Genomic DNA, 20274 nt, shown 5'->3' on the forward strand with positions numbered 1-20274 from the left:
CTTGCACCCTTAAGATTTACCTTCAACGTAGTGACCATAGTGATCTTTTAAAAATATAATCCCCTCATGACTCCAGTCTGCCTAGACCACTTCAGAGGTGGACGATCTCACTCAGAAAAAAACACCAGAATCCATCCTATAATGTTCCAGGCACAACACGATCTGTCCCATTCTCAAATTTCTGACTTTGTCTCCTAATAATTCTCCTTGACACAGTCACACTGGTTTTCTTGCAGCTCCTTAAATACGTTATGCATGTGCCCACATCAGAACCTTTGCATTTATTGATCCATCTACCTTGAATGGTCTGAAAATCTTCATGGCCATTTCCTTCCCTTCCTTGCAGGCTGTAAAAAGCACTTTCTTTGTAAGCCTTCTTTGACTCCTAACTAAAATGCATTCTCATAATACTTCATGTTTTCCTTCCTGTTACTTAGTATTTACGATTACCCATTAGACTCTGTATTTACATATTTATTTTTTTATCATCCGTTATCTCACTACAGCACTTGTTGTGGGCAGGCCTTTCTGTCTATTTGGTTCACTGCTGTCTCCCCAGTGCTTAGAACATTGCCTGGCACCCAGTATATTCATGTTAGATAAAACCTTTGAAATTCTTTATTCAAAATTGAAATCTAGTTTTCTTGAACTACATGGATGCTGTAAGGAATAAATTAGATGGCTTTAAAAGCTTGCAGTTAGACAAATAAAAAGTATTGATTGTATCATGAATTTCCTACCACAGTAATTAAGGCATTCACAGAAATAAATAAAATCGAGGGAGAGAAAATTGTCTCTGGATCTAATTCAGAACCACATGTACAAATAACAATCTTTGGCAATTGAGTGGGTTGTGGAAAACCATGGACTCTAGAATAATCATGGAAGCAAATACAGTTGCTCTGCAAAAAAAAATCTCAATATGTGCATTTTCAACGGTCTCAATAATTTTGGGAGAAACAGAATTTCTTGATAAAAATTTTAATTGCATACATATACACAAGAAGAACTGTTATTTATAAATTGATCAGGTACTGGTTCTAAACTAAATGCTAGAGTTCAGTTATAGAGTTTAGATATAAAAATAAGAGGATCTGAGAATGTTGTATTTGGGCAAGTTGTTTTGCAATACAAAGAAAATAGACAAACATTTTCATATATGGGAAACCACATCACATATATTTACCCAAAATGAAAGAAGAGGAGGAGGAGGAGAAGAAAAATCCAGCTCTCTAAAAGATGAAAGAAAATTAAAATCCAAAAATAAAAATACAAGAAAGAAAACTGATGGTGCACTCAAATGTTGGACTACCTTCTAGCGCTGTCAACACCCATGCCAACTTTCAAGAGAGACCTGAAGACATCCACCCTTTCAGTAAGCTTCACCTGACTGAACTACTACCTCACATCAAAGGGCTGACGTTTCATACAGCTGATAGTGATTAATCACTCCTCACAATGGGTGAAAACCATGTAGTAGGACACAAGAAATTCTTTGGGTAAAAATTCCTTTTTAGGCAGGCTTTGATAACTTGTTAAAAAGTCTAAGCGAGGAAAATTATAATAATGGAGGTAAAATAGCTCAAGGAAAAAATATTAGAACAAAATGTTACAACAGGCTCAAGGGCTCTGCTTGACTGGTGGCCCCATGTTTATTTTAATTTTTAATCCAATTTATTTAGTTTCCAAATTCTTTTAATGACCACATATTCCTGCCTTAATTAAAAAATGTTTTTAATGAAAAAGGTTACCTTTTATAAAAATAAAATATAAAAATAAAAATAGTAGGTTGAGTCAGAATTCAAACTGTTATTTTTGAGTGCTATGGTATTTATCAGCTATGAAAAAGAAATAAAACAACGCAAAGTGAAAACAGTGAGAAGTAAACTGTAATTTTATTTAAGAAAAAGGTAAAGAAGATTAAAAAACTGTTAAATGGAAAGAATGGAAAGAGCATATGTGGTGTCCAAGGTAAATAGGCAGAGAAGTTGTCTTAGTCAGTTTGGGCTGCTATAATAGAATACCATAGACAGAATGGCTTAAACAACAAACATTTATTTCTCACACTTCTGGACGCTGGAAGTCCAAGATCAAGGAGCCAGCAGATCCTATGTCTGGTGAAAACCCTCTTCCTGGATTGCACACGGCCATCTCCTCCTTGTATCTTCACATGGCCAAGAGAAGAGAGAGGGGGACAAGCTCTCTTGTGTCTCTTCTTATAAGGACACTAATTCCATCATGAGGGCTCCACTTTCATGACCTAATTACTTTCCAAAGGCCCACCTCCTAAGACCATTCCATTGGAATTAGAGTTTCAACATATGAATTTTGTGGGGACAAAAACATACAGTCCATAACATTCCTCCCTTGACCCCTCAAAATTTATGCCCTTCTCACATGCAAAATACATTCATTCCATCCTAACAGCCCCCAAAATTTTAACTCATTCCAGCATCAACTCTAAAGTCTAAAGTCCAAAGTCTCATCTAAATGTCATCTAAATCAGATTTGGGTGAGACTTGAAGTATAGTCCATCCTGAGACAAAATTCCTCTCCAGCTGTGAACCTGTGAAACCAAACAAGTGATGTGCTTATAAAATACAATGATGGGACAGGCAAAGGATATATATTCCCATTTCAAATGGGAGAAATAAGAGAGAAGGAAGGGATGATGGGTCCCAAGCATGTCCAAAACCTAGCAAAGTAAATCCCATGAGATTTTCAGGCTTGAGAATAACCCTCTTCAGCTCAATGCTCTGCTCCCCAGGCCCTCTGGGGTAGCAACATTACCTCCAGGGCTCAGCTGAATGCTGCCCACTCTATGGCTCTCTTGAGCGGGGCTTTCCCTCCAAGGGCTCTACTGGGCAGGCCCACCTTCATGGCTTATGTTGAAGATTGCATGCCTGGTTGAAACCTAGGTGGTGGCCCTGATGATCCCTGAATTGCCCTCAGGGCCATTCTTCCATTTTCTTGAAGAAAGCACAAGTTCCATGTGGACTAGCTTTATCATCCTATCCTGTAGAACGTCCTAAGAATCCTAAGAAGTCCAACAACCTGCCTTCATTCAATCCTGTCTCCTTCCTCTTTAGTTTGAGCTGGCAGTTTTTCTGCTGGGGTGACTGATTAAGTCCCTGGTTCACATGCATATTACTCTCCTTATCAAATGTTTGCTGGGCCACACTTCTAATGCTCTCTTCAGAACATGCTTTCTCATTTTTTACAAAATGGATAGGCTGAGAATTTTCCACGTCTTTAAATTCTGGTTCCTTTTTCCTTAACCATTCCATTTTTCAATTCATTTCTGTCTTCTTGCATTTTACTATAAGTAGTCAGGAGGAACCAAGTGAATTTTTCAACACTTGGCTTAGAAATCTCCTCAGCTAAATATCCAACTTCATCTCTCTCAAGTTCTACCCTCCACAAAATACCACAACACAAACACAATTCAGCCAAGTTCTTTTCCACTGTATAACAAGGATGATTTTCTGTCCATTGTCCAAAAACACATTCCTCATTTCCATCTGAGACCTCATGCCCATGTTTCTATAAACATTTTGTACATGATTATTTACCTATTCTCTAAGAAGATGGAGGCTTTCTCTCCAGCTCTCCTTTCTTTCTAGCCTTCACCAGAATCACCTTAAAAAGTCCTTAATAGCAATGCTGGCTTTATCTAGCATGCACCTCAAAACTCTTCCAGCATCTATCCACTACCCGGTTCAAAAGCCACTTCCACATTTTTAGGTATTTGTTACAGTAGCAGCCCACTTCTCAGTACCAATTTCTGTCTTAGTTCAGGCTGCTGTAACAGGACACCATAGACTGGGTGGTTTGAAAAACAAACATTTATTTCTCACAGTGGTAAAGGATGGAAAGTCCAATAACAAGGTGCTAGAAGATCTGGTATCTGGTGAGAAACTGCTTCCTGGTTTGCAGACAGCTATCTCCTTATGTCCTCACACGGCCAAGTGCGGAGAGAGAGGAAGTGAGCTACTTGTAAGGGCATTAATCCCATCAGGAGGGCTCCACTCTCATGACCTAATCACCTCCCAAGGAACCCACTTTCAAACACCTTTCCACTGGAGTTAGGGTTTTAGTATATGAATTGGGGAGTGGGGGCAGCATTAATGTGCAGTCTGTAATAGTTTAATTCCATCTATGTCACTATCTAGGAGAGTTGAAGCGTTTATGTATCACTCAGACATTCACATACCTATCACCTGAGGTAAAAGTGTTAAATGCTTACTCTCCTATACAGACGATGCTAAAGACGCTGATTATGTTATTTTGTTACAATAATGATTTTCAACCCTGGCTGTACTCTGAAATTCCCTGTGGTGCATCTAAAAAATGCAAGCTTAAAAGCATAACTCCAAATCTATTAATTTTAGTTTCTTAGGATGGAGTCTATTCATATACTTTTTTCAAAGCTCCGTGAGAAATTATGGCACACCAAAAAAGGTTAAGAAAATAGCAACAACAGTAGAATAAAGTTTTCTTATCAGAAGTTATATATACGCGAATTGGCTATTTTGCCTTTGTCTTTGTTTTTTTCAGCTTTATTGAGGTATAATGGACGAATAAAATTGTAATATATTTAAACTGTACAACGTGATGATTTGATATACAAATACATTGTGAAAGTATTCCATCTCATTAATTAACACATCCATCACCTCACATATTTACTTTTTTGTGTGTGTGTGAGAACATTTAAGTTTTACTCTCTTAGCAAATTTCAATTATACAACACAGTGTTATCAACTACAGTCACTATGTTATACATCAGGTCCTCAGAATCTATTCATCTTATAACTGAAAGTTTGATCCTTTTACCAACCTCTTCTTATCCCCCCCCTCCCCCCAGCCTCTGGCTACCACAGTTCTACTCTCTATCAGTTTGACTTTTTTTCAATTTTTAAATTCTACATATAAGTGTTACCATGAGTAGTTGTCATTCTCTGTCTGACTTATTTTACTTAGCATAATGCTCTCCAGGTTCATCCATATGGTTGTAAACATCAGGATTTTCTTCTGTTTTATGGCTGAATAACATTCCATTGTATGTATATATACCACATTTTTTTTAATTCATTCATTCATGCACAAGACACTTCGGTTATTTCCATACCTTGGCTATTGTGAATAATGCTGCAATGAACGTCAGAGTTCAGATATCTCTTTGAGATGATGATTTCCTTTCTCTTGGATATATACCCAGAAGTGGGATTGCTGGATCCTATGGTAGTTCTATTTTTAACTTTTGGAGGAACCTCCATACTGTTTTCCATAGTGGCCGTACCAGTTTGTATTTCCACCAACAGTGCACAAGGGTTTCCTTTTCTCCACATCCTCACCAGCATTTATTATCTCTTGTCTTTTTGATAAGAGACATCCTAACAGGTGTGAAGTGATATCTCATTGTGCTTTTGATTTGCAGTTCCCTGATGACTAGCGATGTTGAACACTTTTTCATGTGCCCGTTGGCCATTTCTTTATCTTCTTTGAAAAAATGTCTAAGTTCTTACCCATTTTCTAATTGGGTTATTTTTTTTTTTGCTATTGAGTTGTATGATATCCTTGTGTATTTTGGATATTAACCCCTTCTCAGATGTGAAGTTTGCACATATCTTTTCCCTTTCCATATGTTGCTTTTTCATTTTGTTGATGGTTTCCTTTGCTGTGCAGAAGTTTTAGTTTGATGTAGTCCCACTTGTTGATTTTTTTTATTTTTTACATTTTTTACATTTAACTATTTAAGCCAATTTTGAGTTTATTTTTTTTCTTAAGGTAGACTTTTATTGCTATAAATTCCTCTTAGAACTGGATTTGTAGCATCCCATACATTTTGATATGTTGTGTTTCTGTTTTCATTTGTTTCAAAATATTTCTTATTTTTCATTTTAATTTCTTCTTTGACCATATGGTTGTTTAGGAGTGTGTTGTTTAATTTCCACATATTTGTAAGTTTTCTAGTTTACTTCTGTTACTGATTTCTACTTTAATATCATTGTCGTCCCAAAAGACACTTGGTGTGATTTCAGTCTTAAATTAGCTAACACCTGTTTTGTGACTTATCACATAATCTATCCTGGAGAATGTTCCATGTGCACTTGAGAATAATGTGTCTTCTGCTGCTGCTATATGAAAAGTTCTGTATGTGTCTGTTACGTCCATTTGGTCTAAAAAGTAGTATAATTCTAATGTTTCCTTATTGATTTTTTTGTCTGGGTGATCTATCCATTGTTGAAAATAGGATATTGAAGTCCCCTTATATTACTGTATTGCTGTGTGTTTCTTGCTTTAGCATTTACTTTATATATTTAGATTCTCTTAATGTTTGGTGTATAAATATCTACTAATGTTATATTCTCTTGATGAATTGATCACTTTATCAATATATAGTGACTTTCTTTGTCTCTTGTTACAGTCTTATGCTTAAAGTCTATTTTGTCTCATATAACTATAGCTCCCCTGCTTTCTTTTGGTTTCTATTTGCATGGAATGTCTTTTTCCATCCATTCCCTTTCAGTGTATATGTGTCCTTAAAGCTGAAGTGAGTCTCTTGTAGGCAGCATATAACTGGATCTTGTTTGTTTAATCCATTCAGCTACTCTATGTCTTTTGATTAGAGGATTTTGTCCATTTACATTTAAAGCAATTATTGATACGTATGTACCCACTATTGCCATTTTGTTAATTGTATTCTGGTTGTTTTGTAATTCCTTTGTTCCTTTCTTCTTTTCCCACTTTATTCCTTTGTGATTTGATGATTTTTATAGTGGTATGCTTTGATGCCTTCCTCTTTATCTCTCTTGTATCTACTATAAGCTCTTGCTTTGTGGTTACCATTAAGCTTACATGAAACATCTTATAACAGTCTACTTTTAGCTGATAAGAACTTAACTTCAAATAGATACAAAAGCTCTACATTTTTATGCTCCTTCCCCTCACATTTTATGTTTTTTATTTATTTATTTATTTATTTATTTTTGGTGAGGAAGATTGATCCTGAGGTAACATCTGTTGCCAATTGTCCTCTTTTTGCTTGAGGAAGATTGTCCCTGAGCTAACATCTGTGCCAATCTTCCTCTATTTTGTATGTGGGTCACCACCACAGCATGGCTTGATGAATAGTGTGTAGGTCCATGCCTGGGATCTGAACCCACAAACCCCGGGCCACTGAAGTAGAGTGAGCAAACTTAACTACTACCTCAGCAGGCCAGCCCCACATTTTATGTTTTTAATGTCACAATTTACATCTTTTTACATTGTGTATCCATTAACAAATTACTGCAGTTATAGTCATTTTTAATACTTTTGTCTTCTAACCTTCATACTAAAATCATTAGTGATTTACCCACCACCATTACAACATTGGAGTATTCTGAATCTGATATATATTTACTTTTATACTTTCACAATGTTTTCCTGTTACTAATTAGTATCCTTTTATATCAGCTTGACGAACTCCCTTTAATATTTCTTGTAACACAGATCTAGTCGTAATGAACTCCTTCAGCTTTTGTTTGTCTGGAAAACTCTTTAATTCTCCTTCAATTCTGAAGGGTAACTTTGTCAGGCAGAGTATTCTTGGTTGGCAGTATTTTTCTTTCAGCACCTTGAATATACCACCCCCGCTCCTTCTGGCCTGCAAAGTTCCTGATGAAAAATCTGCTCGTAATCCTACAGGGGTTCCCTTTTATGTACCAAGTTGCTTTTCTCTTGCTGCTTTTAAGATTCTCTCCTTGTCTTTAACTTTTGACAGTTTATTACAACGTATCTTGGTGTGGTTCTTTTTCAATTCTTCTTATTTGGAACTCTCTCTGCTTCCTGGAGATGGATGTCTGTTTCTTTCCTCAGGTTAGGGAAGTTTTTAGCCATTATTTCTTTGAATAAGCTTTCTATCCCCTTCTCTCTCTTTTCTCCTTCTGGGACCCTTATAATGTATATATTGGTTCTCTTCATAGTGCCTCATAACTCTCTTAAGCTATTTCACTCACTTTTATTCTTTTCATTATTTTTTTTGCTCCTCTGGTTAGATGATTACCGCTGTGCTGTTTTTGAATTTGTTGATCCCTTCTTCTGGTTGATCTAGTCTGATGTTGAAGCACTCTATTGAATTTTTTAGCTCAGTTACTGTATTGTTCAGGTCTATGACTTCTGTTTGATACCTTTTAGTATTTTCTCTCTCTTTGTTGAAATTCTCCCTTTGTTCATGCATTGCCCTCGTGACCTTGGTGAGCATTTTTATGATGATTATTTTGAACTCTCTATCATGTAAATCACTTATCTCTGTGTTATTAAGGTCTATTTCTGTAGATTTATCTTGTTGTTGTATTTGGGACATAGTCCTCTGTTTCTTCATTTTTCTTGACTCTCTCTGTTGATTTCTGTACATTGGATAAAATAGTCACCTCTCCTTGTCTTGACAGAGTGGTCTCTTGTAGAAGAACCTTATCAATTAGCCCAGCTTCCACTCCTGGTTGCCTCTCAGACATTTCTGATTATCCAAGCTCTCGTCTTTATTCTTGGTGGCTCTCAGCAGTTGAGGATGAGCCAAGACCTGTCCCAAAGGGGAGGAGTGCAGTCAGCACCTAGATGCAAGCTAATTAGAAGCCAAATCCTCAGGTAGCACCTGGGAAAGTATGTAGTTAAGCCCCTTCCATGGAGAAACTGGAAGATGGGCACTTTTGCTTGCTCCCTCTCTGCTGGGCCCAAGTGTATAGCTCTAGGGGCTGGGGGTGGGGTGTTCCTGTGCCCATTAAGAACTGCTTCTTTGTTTTCTACAGTCCTGTGGGACTCATGAAGGCAAGCCTCACTGGATATCAGAACCAGGCAATCTAGGAGCCTGTCTCTTAGGTGGCAGCTGCAAATGCTAGAGTGACAGACGTGTGTACAAGCTTCTTCTAGGGAGGTACTGGTGACTTGGTTTTATTGTTGGAGCGAGCTGAAGGAGAAGTTGGGGGGAGTGTCCACTGGCTTTCCTGATCTCTGGGGAGAATTGCAGTTAGCCCATAGATATGTGCTAAAGTTAGAAGCCTGATCCTCAGGCAGCAGCTTGTAAAGTATACAGATGTACCCCTTTCAGAGAAAGACTGGGAGATAGGTGTTTTTGCCTTTTCCCTCTGTGCCGAGCCCTGGGGGGGGGAGGGGGGTAGCCAGTTAAAAATTGCTACTTTATTTGCTGTAGTCCTGTAGCACTCATGAATGGAAGCCCTGTTGGCTGTCAGAACCAGATGATTCAGGAAACTGTCCCTCAGGTGGCAGCCATAAAACCTGGGGCACAGACGTGTGTACAAGCTCCTGTCAGGGAGATACTGACAACTTGGAGCAGACTGAAGGGAGAAGGTTGGAGAGGTGATCTGCTGCCTTCTCAGGTCTCTGAGGAGGATCACAGCCAGCCCCCAGATGCCTGTTAAATTAGGAGCTGGTCATCAGGCAGCAGCCTTTAAAGTATGCAGATAAACTCTTCTAGGAAAAGATGAGGAGATGAGTGATTTTGCTTGCTCCCTCAGTGCTAAGCCCTGTGGGAAGGCTGCTGTGAGTGCTGGCGTGTCTGTAGAAAACTGCTTTTTTGTTTGCTATAGTCTTGTGGGTCTCATGTACACAAGCCTCATTGGGTTTTAGAGCTAGGTGTTTTGGGCCCCATCCCTCCAGTGGAGTCTTAAATGTTGGGGTGCTAGATGGGCAGTTAAAACACTTCACGCCTCAGGGAGAAGCTGGAAGTTGAAGGTTTCCTTCCAATTGCATGGCACTCCACAGGGAGTGAGGTTTATGGAGAGAGTGTGCCTCAGCCTTTCCTACCCATTTTGATGTGGGTATTTTTTCATCCTCCCCGTGTGTAGATGATGCTCAGCTGGTTTCCAGATCTCTTTCAGAGGGAATTGCTCTGTGTGCAGCAGTACATTTGGTGTGTCTGTAGAAGGAAGGGAGCTCATAAGCCTCCTTACTCACCATCTTGGTTGACTCCAACTAATTTTTATTATTGTAAAGCATTTGTTCGACTTCCCAAGTTGACTTCCCATTTATTCACGTAAATGATGTGGATTAATAATGGAGGGTAGACATAGGTACTTAGACTTTAGAGAATGGGAAATATGTGTACCATTCCTAGAAAAGCTGTGGTGCTTACAAGCTATTTTTAATATATCCACACATAATTTAGGAAATGTTTATTGCACTTTCCCTATGTTTGCATTTTAGGAGTAAAAGTTACTTTGTGTTAAATCATATACTTTGTGGATGTGTCTGTGCTTGCTGCAAGAGGCAAGAGGCAAATGAATAAACAGAATTACAATACAGAAATCAAACTAGGTTTTCTTTTTATGTGCCATCTCCTGGAGAGAGAGGTCAGGCTGATAAGTGCCCTCTATTCTCACTTATCCTTTACAAAATTTCGTATTTTTTCATGCCAGACACCTATTCTCACCTTTTTTGTACTTGTATGTTTCTTTCTTTCCACCTCATTATTTATTTATTTATTATTTTTTGGCCTTATTATCAGTCTAAGACTACAAAAAATCCCCAGTTCAGCTTAGAATCCTATTTATGAGAGAAATGTCCATATTGAAGAATGTGCAGAAGTTTACTTAGAATGCTGTATATAATATTTTTCCTTCATATTGGACAGGGAAATAAAAGGCAAGTAATATGTTTAAAAAATTTATAATAAATGGATGAGGCAAATTTTTTTGCACCAGGGAATGGAAGTTGACTTTGTAATCTTCAAGTCTGAATAGCGTAATTTATTTTTCTCAAAAGTGCAACTGTTCACTCCACTTGTGTAGTTTACCATCGCAGATGCATTTAACTTATTAAAACAAAAGAATTGTATGTGAGCACTTACGTGTTTGTTTAACAAGTTTTCCTTGAGCATCTCTGTCTGCCTGGCACTGTCTCAGGCTGTACAACAGGGAAGACAGACAAGGCCAGGCCATATTCTCCTGGAGCTTACGTGATGTTGGAGGAGACAATGATCAAGACAAGCAAGAAAATACAACATTTACAAGCTAGTAATCCACGTGGAGAATAAAATAAGTAGAGTTCTAGGTTGTAAATAATGACAGGGCTATCTGAGGATATCTAATGAGGTTCTATTTTAGATTAAGTGGCCAGAAAACTCCTACCTGAGGATGCAGATGCTGAATGGGAAGATAAGAAGGCAAGGCGCTAGCCTTGTGACAAGCTGATTGAAGTGCAAAACTGTGAATCAGAAAGGCTGGCAATGTTACTACAATAAACCAAAAAAAAAAAAAAAAAAGGTTGGGATTGTTCAATAAATGGAAAAAAGGCCAGTGTGTTTGGAGTACAGTAAAACTGGGAGAATGAGTCCTGAGTAAGTTTTAAAAGTGGACAAGGTTGCAAGGCATGGAATGTTGGTTTTATTTTAAGGGCGAAGTGAAGGTGTTGAATGACTATGTAAACACCAAAATCAAGGAAGTATCGTGACTAGATTTTCTTTTACGAATCATCACTCTGGTTGCTGTGTGGAGAATGGGCTAGAGGGCATAGAAGAGGCAGCACAGGAGTGGTCAGGAGCCTCCTGCAGTATCTTGGTGAAAGACGATGGGAAGTCAGCTTAAGGTGAATGGCAGTGTGGATGCATGATAGTGTATACATTTAAGATATATTTTAGAGAAAAACTCTCAGGCCCAGCTGATAGATTAAATATGAGGGGTTGGGAAAAGGGAGGATTCAAGAATGATTGCTATCTTTCCAGTTGAGATATTAACTGATGGGGAATTCTGGCAGAAGCACATTATTCCTCAGAGGTGTGTTCAAAAGTCCCAGTGTAATGATGTTGATACTTGAGATGCCTAAACAATATCCAAGTGCAGATATTCAGTAAGGAATGAAAAGTCTGAATATGGAGATCAGATGAGTGGTCTGGATTGGGAACATACAATTAGGTTTCTTAGCATATAGATGACGTTTTAAGGTATTGGAATGGATGAGGCAGTGCTAGGAGGGAATATAGATGGGAAAGGGAAGGGGACCCAGATGCTATCACGTAGGGCTTAGTTTGAGGAAGAGGAGGCAACAAAGGAAACTAAGACAGGGCAATCAGAGAAGAGAAGAACAGGAAGCATGTCACATTGTGCTACAATAACAGTCTCAGAATATTAGTGTCCGATAAAATCAAAGCGTTATTTCTCACATGACCTTCTCGAGTTGGCTCAAGGGTTCCAAAACCGAGGTTGACAGAGGAGGCACCATTTTAAATATTGCCTATCTCTATGGCAGAAGGAAAGAGAGTGTGGAGGGCTTTCAATGGGCAATTACAAGTTTGGGTCCAACAGTGATAGATGTCACTTCAACTCAAATCTCACCAGCCAAAGCTACTTTCTTGGCCCCAAATAGTCCATAGAGATCTGGAAGAACTAGCTTATCATATGCTGAAATATTTGGTGAACCGTATCAACATTTAAAAGAGTCTGCTTTTCTGATGGTTCAATCTTTCTAAAATAAACAATCAACCCAAAGTCCCAACCAGTCACAGCATCAAGCTCAAACTGCAGATCTGTGGATGTTGGATGGTAGTCGGTAGGCTACATTAGCTGCAGATATAGATCCTCCTCCTAGAGCTCTGTGAACCAAACACTCCTGCTGTGCAGTGCCGGATAATCACACTAAATTTCCCATTTGGAATGACAACAGTAGCAATTACTCTGCATGTTTTATGATGGCTCTCCTTCCGCTGGGAAGGAAATCTTCCCAATTAGGGTCTCTTCCTGCTCTGTGGGAGGGACTTCCCAGTCCAAATTTCCTCAAGGGCCTTGCCTTCCCATATGGGAGGCTCTTCCTTCATTATCCTCTTTGGACACACCTGAATGTAGCATTGGGCAATATGTTCTCCACGGAGGAAGAGCAGGCTCTTCTGTATGCTTCTCACTCATAGTGATGTGTGGGTCCAAGGGTTGTTTTAAGTCTTGAACAGTCACATACTTTTTAAGTCTAGGCTTATGATCTTTTTGATAGTCCAACTGTCTCACAGAATTAACCTGTTTCTTTCCTGTTTTATTTCATTGAGATCCGTGTGCCAATTTAGATAAGACATGCCCCACTCTCTCTAGTTCACACCAGGTATTTTGAATCTATCAGGCTCCTTGGGAAAAGTCAAACATTTAGTTTCTTTTTGTTAAGTAATTCTGTTCAAAAATGATTTCCAAGGACCATTACACTATTTCTAGGATGATGAAAAGCAGGCATCACCACTTGCCATATGGGTACAGCGGACATTTTTGTATTTTTACATTTTTAAAATATCTTAAAATTATTTTACAAATAATTTGCAGAATTAAGAGTAAAGTTATAGTGAAAATAACTGTTAAAAATTTTAATAAGAATTTAAATATGGCAAACCCATATTTTTATTCCATATTTTCCTGGTGGTGAAGGTATATATACCTGAAATAGGCAATGCCTTTGAATGCGACTCACTGCACATCAACTGGCATAGATGAACCTGTAGCTCATCAATCTTGTAAATACCGATTTCAAATGTTCAAATAGATTCTAGTTTATCATTACTTCTAGTTTTTCTTCATTCTCTTGATTCATTAAAATGCAATGCTTTTGATAATTTGAAAGTTCATAATTTTGATCTAGAAAGGTTGACCATCTTTTTTGGTCTATAGTTGAAAAATATTTTCACTTTTAGGTTTATAAACACCAAGTAGAATGATCAATAACTGTATTTTTTAATTTATATATAATAAATTTTTTTCCAATCAACTTTTTATATGCATCTGATGTATCTGTAAGGGTTTGACCAGAGAAAAAGAACCAGAGGGACATTAAATATATACGAGAGAGAGAGATTTATTGCAAGGAATTGGCTTATGCAATTGTAGCTGCTGGCTTTGCAAGGCCAAAATTTATAAGGCCAGCCATCAGGAAGGGCAGGCTGGAAATGCAACTCCAGCAGGAGCTGATGCTGTGGGAATTTCTTCTTCCTCTAGAAACCTCAGTTTTGCTCTTAAGGGCATTCAACTAATTGGAAGAGACCAACCCAGATTTCTAGGATAATCTCTCTTACTTCAAGTCAACTAATTATGGATGTAAATCACGTCTACAAAATACCTTCACAGCAATACCTAGATTAGTGTTTGACTGAATACCTGTCTAGCCAAATCCACACATAAAATGAACCGTCTTCAGTATTTGTCCACTTATGAATATTATTAAGTAAACTTTGATGCATGAGCACAATAAAAATCAAAGAATACATTCACACATGATAGTACAGCTTTGTGTTACAAAATATTATGTGATAAAATCCTTCCTGTTGAATAACTAACTGGATGAAGATGTCATATATCTCTTTCATTTTTAGAAGTGTATCATTCATTCATTGGTTCTTGAGTTTGAGAAAATTCATCTAGGATGTTTTCATCTGCTGATATATAGTATGAGATTTTGCTTATATGATTGATTTTACCACCGTTATTAGTATCTGAAGTGTTGCTATCTGTCTCTGTTCATTCACATTTTGATTCATATTGTAACTGGGAATATCATTCTCTGCCATGTTGGTAAAAATCTTTTTAAAAAATCTGAATTCTCAGATGTGTTCAATGAATGCTGTTAAAACAATGCTACAAAGGTCATGTTTCTAGACTTATTTTATAACTTCTTAAAAGATGATGAAGTGTTTTGGACAACCCAATTAAAACACTGAAGGATGAGGTAATATTGGTGATTTATTTTACCATTGCATCATTCTAGATGATTCGATTTTATTTTTATTTTAGTTTTTTTTTAAATGGTAATAATTCATGAGTAACAATAAAATAATTTCTAGGATGACGAAAAGCAACATATCACTAAGATCTTATAATTTACCTTAGATTTATAAAAGCATCCAATGGACCCATATTGAGGATAATTTCCTCTACTTAAAGTCAACTAATTATAGATGTCAATTACATCTACAAAATACTTTCATGGTACTTTTTTTTGAAACATGAAATGTTACATTTTATGTTAACTATAAAGTGTTTTTTTTCTCTTTTTTCTTTAGAAGATCACTAAAAAGGAATAAAAGTCATGAAATATCAATCATTACAAAGAGTCAAACCACTCAAAGAAGAAACTCAGAATCTAAATTTAGGTTCAAAGTAAGGCATAGCAAGGGTTAATCCATTCAGAGATGATAACCAACCAACCATTGGTTAACAGTTGGTTATCATCTCCGGATAACAATGGATGGATAGCAGTTGGTTATAGGAATTTGTCTTAAACCTGAATGCCATGCTTCAGGGTATCTAATGGAGTGTACTCATTTTATTGTCTTTTAAACTTTGTTGCTGTAAACATAGTCAAATGTTTGACTTGACCTTGACATAGAACTGAGGGGTTTTTTAAAATATTTTTTTAGTAAGACAACAAAGTGAACAAATCCATCCGTGCAGTTAGATCATTAGATGTGGCGCACACTGATGCACCCACCACCCACATTAACAAACTAAACTTGCCCAGCACCTTGGAAGCCTCTCTCCTGCCCTTTCCACTCACTGCCCCCTCTCACGGTAACTATTCTCTTGAGTTCTACCACCATAGATGTTTTACTTGTTTTTGAAATTTCTATAAATGAAATAATACAGTATGCATTCCTTTTTGTGTGTCTTCTTTTGGTCAACACTATTTTTGGGGGAGAATTGTTATTAACGTAGTTTGCTCACTCTATTTTTCCATAGTTCTGTTCCATGAATACAATACAATGCACTTATCCACGATTATGATGATATGGATAGTTTTCCATTTTTACTGCTATAAACATTTTTTCATGTCTTTTAATGAACATATGCAGCTATTTTTGCTGGTTTTATAATTAGATGGGATCCAATTTTGTTAGCACTGCCAGTTTTCAAAAGTAGATATATCAAAGTGCTATCAGCAGCACATGAGGTTTTTCCTCTTAACACAAATCCTTTCCAACACTTGGTATTGACAACATTTTTTTAACCATTCTGTTATGTATATTGCCTTATTTTGTGTATCTGATGCATTTTTCTAATGAGTAATGAGATTTAACACATTTTCATATGTTTGTTAGTTCTTTGGATAACCTACTTTGAGAAAGACATGCTCAAGTTTTTGCTTATTTTCTTGTGAGATTGTCTGTCATTTCCATTGATTTGTAGAAGTTTTTTTTTTTTTTTTTTTTTTTAACATCTTCTGGATACAAATCCTTTGTCAGAGATGTATATTGAAATATCTCCTAACACATTGAGGCTTGGTTTTTACTTTCTAGGTGTTGTCTTCTTTACATTCAAATTTTTAAACCTAGATATAACCCAATTGATCAATTTTTACTTTATAGTTAGCTCTTTTTGTCATTTATTAATGAAAACTGTGCCTACTCCTTCACCATGAAGAGTCTCTCATATGCTTTAATTGAATTGTTGCTTAAAGGCCATCTCAGTTTCACATTTTACTAGTTAAAAGTCTAAAGACAGTAGATCATTATATACTCTCCACATTATTGCAGGTGACCGTTTTACCAAAAGCATTGCACACTGCATCCCATCTTGCAATGGTGGCTTCCCCGCTGCCCTCTAGAGGTCTCTAAGACAGTGTCATGTATCTCAGGGTCTATTGCCTTGGTTGTATCAGCCCTCATTCATGGCCAGTAGTTCCTGTATGAGTCTGAAGTGGTGAGCTGATGATATGGCAACAACAAATATAACTCACTCTTAACAATTTATGTACACAAGGAGTTATTTTTCACTCTCAACATGTCTATTTGGGTCTACTGGGGCTCCACTCCACATTTCCTCACACAAGAACCTAGGCCGCAAAGGCAACCAATGTTTGGAAAGTTGCTTGTTATTAAGGTAGAGAGAAAGACTGAAGTCTCCTACACGGGCAATTAGAAGACCAGAGCTGTAACTGACACATGCACTTCTGCTCATATCTCTTGGGGTAGAGTTAGTCACATTCCCGCTAGTACATAAGGGGTGAGGAAGTGCAAACCCAGCATATGCTGAGACAGTAAAAGTTAATGGATATCACTCATGACTACTACAGAAAGAGAATGTAGAATCGTGAACCTTGAGTGGAAAGACAAACAAACAAACATATGGTATAGGTTAAGTACTCAGTGCAGTACCTGATGCATAACATTTTCAATCAATGTAAGAAATAACATTAGTACTCAGCTTAAGTATTAACACATAAGTGAATATATTCATAATTTTCTTAATATATTTGAGGTACCAGAGAAAATGAAGGAATTCTCAGAAGTAACAATAGAACATTTTTTCTAGTTTTTTCTTGCAGCGTAAATATGCTGAAAATATTCTTGTAACTGAGAATCAATTTTCTATCTAAAACCTTGAAAAGAAAATATGTAGTCTCATATTTCTTTAATCTGAATTAATAACCTCACTCTAAAAATCTGCCCCTTTGTATCTGTTAGGTCTCAGTGGAGATAACTAGCTTGATGGAGAAAAATTAACACTCTCTACGCAATGCACATAGCATTTTGAAGTTTATGTTTCTTAAAAAACATATCTGCATTTAATCCATACAACTGTAAATAGGGAAGATATTCTTCTACATAAATAGATGTGATAAATTGTGCTCAAAGTTACACTGACCCTCAGAGCCATATTTCCAGTAGTCTATCTATATTATAATGGCAGCTCCCAGTGTCACTTCAAATGTAACATCCCCAAACAAAATCATTACCCCCTTTCTTTGGCCCACTGTGTTAGTTAGGGTACTCACAGAATCAGGCACCAACACAAGTTGAGATGTGCTGGAGATTTATTGGGAGAAGCACTTGTGAAGGGTAAAGAGGAAAGAGGCAATGGTTGGGAGAACCTTCAGATCCTGCTGCAGGACTAACACCAATGAAAGGAGGTGAAGGAAAGGGGGATTTGAAGGAGAAGTTTCAGTTCTAAGAACTGTACTGCCAGGCTGATGGAGCATTCTCAAGCCATCTCCAATTAGCGAGTCCCACCTCCCTCAGGATGGCCTGCACTAGCACATACACACATCACCCTCCACCGCACCATCCCCTAACCCTAACCCCCAACCCCCCACCATCTCATGCTCAATCCTTAGCTAGAAGCAGCCTGGGGAAGTGTGTCCTTTGTGGTGGGTTGAGATGGGCAGCACTGAGCTGCCGTTCAAATACATGCCTCAGAGAAGCTATATTTCGGTGGCTGCAAAAAACACCCAGTCCTCTTCTGTATTGATGAATTTAGTTACCGACGTCACAGTTCAACCAGGAGCCCAGATTATAAAGCCTGAATTTGTATCTAGATCTGCCCATCTCACGCCTTTCACATATGACCTTAGATCCATCCCTCTATTTGCATTTTACCTGCTGCTTTAGGTTGAAGTAATTTCATGGGTTGCCTGGACTATTGCAAAAGCCTGTTATTCTGTATTTACTATCTCAATAAATATACAGCGATAACTTCTGTCAAACAAGTCAGAAATATTTTAAGGCCTTTTTGGAGTTTCATTCTATTCTTCTGATATACATCAGTTAGTCCTGCTAGTTCTTCTATCTATTTCTTTCATTTATAGGTTTTAGATTTCTGGTTCAGACATAGTCTCTTCTCTGGAATACAGCAATGATATTCTAACTGCTGTCAGTGCTTCCAGGTTCCTTCTGCAAACCCATCCTTGGCACGAACCTATGGTTACCTATTGGAAACAGGAATCAAGCCACCCTCACACCTTGTCCTCAGCCATCCTCATTTCTTCCAGTGCGTAAGTAAGACATTATATCCCCTTCGTCTATCATTCAATTTCCTTCACATTTTTATTTGGCCAGCGTTTTTCAGTTTCATCTCTCATCATTCATTAAACTACCTTACATTCTACCCAGGATCAGACTCTCATCCCTTCAAAAGCAGGAAGACTCCATAGATAAGTGAACAAGGCTGGGTGACATACAATAGTGAGTGGCTGTGTGAAAAGTGTGTCTCCATTTTTAGGATTCAAGTTCAATTTTTAAAAAGCCTTTGCTTTTCAAACTGAACACATCTGTGAACCAAATGCAGGAGAGAGCTCTGGTTCCAACCAAGATGGCAAGCTGGTTGTGTGCTGTGATCCCCAGAATCAACAGTGACGAAGCCAGAGAAGCTGACAGGAAAAATGAATGCCAGGGACCAGTGAAGATTTTTGAGAGCTGAGCAACTAAAAGCTGCCTTGATCTCGGGGATGAATGAGGTGAGGCAAAAGGCCGCCTGACACAGAGCTGAGAGATTAGACGGAAGAAAAACTGAATAAAATTTGTTCTTGTCTTTTTCTGGCGTTGCAATGAGAAAATCTTTGTCTGATCCTTCTTTGTGGAAATCTGTAGGAATAGCTAAACACTGGGGTGCTGTGTCCTCTGAGAAACATCAGAGTTTCTAAAAAGACTAGTGAGGACCAAGTGTTGATAAAAATAGTATGATTTGACCTGCTGCCACTGGACCTCCACTTTCTACCCTTACTCCCTCAAACCACTAAACAGGTGGTTTACAATAAAAAGAGACTGATTCCAACACATGCTGTTTTACCTTAAGAATATAAGAAAAAATTTACAGGGACAATTTAACCAAAGGAATTAATCTGCCACATTAGTAGCAAAGGGAGCGACTAACACATTTTTTCTTAAATTGACTGATTTAAAACAGGCTAGACCCTGTTCATTGGCCCTTGCCCCAAACATGTTGTAAGATAATGTGGTGATAATCCCAGGGAAATAGTAACTGACAGACCAAAATAGCCAGCCAATTGAGAAACAAAACTACTTTAAAAGATTGACAAGTAAGTGGACAATATAGAACATCTGAATGAAAATGTGTGAAAAGGATAAGGAATTTTTAATGTAATATATGTAAAGAAATAAGAGAAATTTTAGCAATATAAACAAAAACACAAGATCATCAAAAGAACTGTATTTATTTTAGATGTGAAAAATAAAATAGTTGGAAAAAGCATTATAAATGGAATAAATAGATGGACATAACTGAAAAAATGAGTTAGAAATTAGGGATAACAGTTTGTGAATCTATACCAGAAGGCAACACAAAAATGATGAAAGATAGAAAATACAAAATACGTATTTCTAGGCATGGAGGGTATAGATAAATACTTTTAATATCTAAATATCAAAAAGGTGTAACTATTTATAGAATAAAATTCTAAAGGAAGAAAAATAAAATGGAAAGGAGAAAATATTTGAATAATTGATGGAGAGTTATCAGTTATTGCTCGGAAGTTTAGGAAAACCAAATCCTCAGACTGATCACTAGGTAGACGTAT

This window comes from Ceratotherium simum, chromosome 1 (genome assembly GCF_057802395.1).
Source record: "Ceratotherium simum simum isolate JZ-2026a chromosome 1, ASM5780239v1, whole genome shotgun sequence".
Taxonomy (NCBI): Eukaryota; Metazoa; Chordata; class Mammalia; order Perissodactyla; family Rhinocerotidae; genus Ceratotherium; species Ceratotherium simum.